Here is a 3,748-nt window from a genome sequence, read left to right as displayed (position 1 = left end):
TCAACTAGGTCACCCAAAAAATCTGTGAAGCAGGGTGCAAAGGGTGCACGTTGACAGTCGGGTAGGCCGATGAAGCATATGTCGAATTCTGAAAGTTGCAAGGTGGAAAGTGTACATTCCAAGAACGCTGCACCCTATGAACGAGGACGGTCCGGATCGAAGGATGGAGTACTGCGAGTGGTTTGAAGGCATGCTTCGAGAGGATGAACTGTTTGCAGGAGTGGTTACCCGGTCTGAAGACGCGCGTTTCACACTGAACGGTACTGTAAACCACCAAAACTGCTTTTACTGGACTCCTGAAAATACGTTCACGTGGACAAACGTGTTAATCTACCGAATGTTGATCTGTGTTGTGGTCTATCATCCGAAACGTCCCCTTTGAAAAATTACTGACACACAATATTTTTTAGCGCAACGCAATCTGACTTTCAATAATCCCTAGAAAAGAATGGCCCTGACTAACATTAACCTATACCTTTCACAAATCACTTACCTCACAAAAATCTTCGTTACTCGAACTACTGCAATACAGCGAACGCCACTACTGCCAGCTAAATAAAAGATTCAAACTACGGAAGGCGCTAACTACTGATAGGCATAGTTAGCAAATGAAAGATTTTAATAGAGAACAAACAATATCATAATATATATAGCAGTTCATTACATCCAGTCTTACAAATTTCAAAACTCCGCCATCTCTCTCCCCACATCCACCACTGCTGGCGGCTCACCTCCAACTGCGCAACACTACGCGCTGTTCGCATCTAGCTGCCCAACACTACAATGGCAGACAACAATGCAAACTAGCCACAGACTGCACACAGCACAGCCAGTGATTTTCATACAGAGCGCTACGTAACGTTGCCAATTAGAAAACATAAACAGCCTACTTACACATCACGTGGTTTGATTGGCTCACTCTTCTTTGAAGGTACAGTAACTGGTGAGATATATTTTCGTACATCGCCAACATCGGTTTTACCTGCCATCCGAGAGATGTCTGGAAATGAGAGATTCTACATGCAACAAGATGCATTCCGACTTTCTACCACAGAGACGTCAGGGCTTACCTGGATGAAAATCTACCTGGACGATTGATAGGTTGAAGAGGAGCTGTTGACTACCTACTACCATCTCCAGACCTTATACCTCTTGTCTTCTACCTGTGGGTCACCTTGCAAAATGAAATTTATCAACAGAAGCCAGCTACACTGAACAAACTACGAGAAACCATCGAGGCGCAGCTATCACACCGGCAACACAGTCGTGGTTCGGTCAACAGTTCAGCGGCATCGACGTTGTTTGGGTGCTAATGGGGGTCACTTCGAACACGTAAAATAAACTGCCCCTCTGCAAGAATCATAACGATGTGTCATTTTGTTCCTTAATATTGACTGTCAAAGAGTGGCTACATTCTTCTGGACTCCTCGGTATATTTGGTGTGACGAGTGGCATCTTTCCTCTAAACGTAGAAAAATGTGCTTTAATGTAGATGAACAAGAAAAAACAATCCTCGGTTGTTCGGACATACAGGGTATTTCAATAAGAATGTACGTATTGGTTCAAATGGCTCTGAGCACTATTCGACTTAACTTCTGAAGGTCATCAGTCGCCTAGAACTTAGAACTAATTAAACCTAACCAACCTAAGGACATCACACACATCCATGCCCGAGGCAGGATTCGAACCTGCGACCGTAGCGGTTGCCCGGCTCCAGACTGTAGCGCCTAGAACCGCATGGCCACTCCGACCGGCAATGTACGTATTATGAAGTATTAAGTTGTCAAAACCATCGTTCACCAGACAGTCGCAAACTGTTGCTCACCCTATCCGTCAGGTCTTTTATGTGTGTGGAGAACACGAGCGGTCCTAAATGGAGCACCATTGACGATATCTTTGATCGACACGCCGTTGAGGATAAATATTGGGATCTTCAGAAGCCCTCGTGGCACCAACAGTCTGATCCATAACCACAGATCTTCGTTAACACTCAGCAGTGTAGTATCGCGTCAAACGCTTTCGGGAAATCTTGAAGTATGAAATATGCCTGTTCCCCTTCATCCATCGTTTGCAGAACATTGTGTCAGAGAAAGCAAGCTGAGTTTCACGCAAGCGGTCTTTCCTAAACCCGTACTGATTTGTGGACTGGAGCTTTTCGGTCTCAGGGAAATTTATTTTCGAACATACATTACGCTCAAGAATTCAGTTGTAAATCAAGGGTAAAGGTCTGTAATTTAGCGTGCTGGTTCTTTTACCCGTCTTGTATAAAGAAATCACCTGCGCTTATTTGTTTTAAATCTTTCAGTTGTCTGTCTACACCAGCAATGCCTATTACTGTCTCCGTAAAGGATTCTGTGCGATGCTCAAGCGACGGTATGTCTGAACGGGCTCCCCTGCTTGAATGATTTCTCAAACGCGAAATTTAAAACTTCATCTTTCCTTTTGCTGTCTTTTAATGTCACATCACGTTGGTCGACGAATGATTAAATAGAGGCCTTCGGCTCGCTTAGCGATTTCACTTAGAACCAGAATTTTTTCGGGTTGTCGGAAAGATATTTTGTTAACGTACGGCGGTGGAAGTTTTTGTATGATTCACGTATCGATATTTTGATAGAGACACGAATTTCTACTACCTTTTGCCTGTCTACATTCTACTTTTTTTTTTAATCGAGAGTGCAACAGTATTTGCTTCCTTAGCATTTTTCGAATTTCGTTCTTAAACACAGTGAGTCTTTTCCGTCCTCAATCCACTTACTGCCCACATGCTTCTCCAGATAGTGATTTACAGTCAGTCTGAATACTTCCTGGATGTTTCAGCTCAACTTTGTCTATAATTCGTCTGGGTTCATCGTATTGCAACTAAATGATGTCTCAGATTTTAACAGGATACCCTTCGTATTAAGAAGAGCACACTAGTAGACTTCGCGACAGAATTTTTAAAATTTTTATTGATATTATTATTATTATTTTCGTCGGATCCAACTAGATCCAAGTTAAGTCTTGTTGCTTTTGGCAGTAAACTCTGATTTCTCTGAATCGCAGATTCCTTTCGTTCTTTGTCAGTGGGGCCCTTCTACGCTCCTGCATCCAGGGAGTACCATATATCGGTGAAGCCCATTTCTCAATACCTTCTGTCTCCTTGCGGAAGAGATCACTGAGACAAGTGTCTTCGGCTTTGATTTGTAAGGACTGGAGATCTTATTTGGTATTTCTAAACCAGGGCATAATGACTTTGCTGTTTGAATGAAAAAAGTGAGAGAGCTTCTTGGAAAACTTATTCTCGTTAATTCTTTTGGAAAGCTGAAAGCTCCGCTGCCGTGGTTTCGCTCGGGCAGATGGCAACCGACCGGCCGCCATATCATCCTCGGCCAATGGCGTCATGTGGAAGTGATATGGAGCGGTGTGAAGTCAGTACATCGCTCTCCCTGTAGTTGTTGGTTATGTGGATCTTGGAGCCGCTATTTGTGACTCAAGAAGCTCCCTAGCTGGCATCGTGACGCTGAATGCACACTATTCCATTTCTCCCACCAAGGAAAAATCCCTAACAGTACCTGGAATCGAATCCCGATGGTCCATAAGGCAGTGAGACAGGCTGACCACTCAGCTACAGAGGAAGACCGACGCTTTTGAGATGAGCGTAAAATCTTACACGTCTTTTGCGGATTAGTCTTTTGTTTTCTTTATGTTCCCATACAATCACTTGTGTGACCTTTCTTGGTTTATTGGAGTCTGTAGTACATTGGAACAC

Source organism: Schistocerca piceifrons, chromosome 9, assembly GCF_021461385.2.
Source record: "Schistocerca piceifrons isolate TAMUIC-IGC-003096 chromosome 9, iqSchPice1.1, whole genome shotgun sequence".
Classification (NCBI taxonomy): domain Eukaryota; kingdom Metazoa; phylum Arthropoda; class Insecta; order Orthoptera; family Acrididae; genus Schistocerca; species Schistocerca piceifrons.
This window is presented reverse-complemented; position numbering follows the sequence as displayed.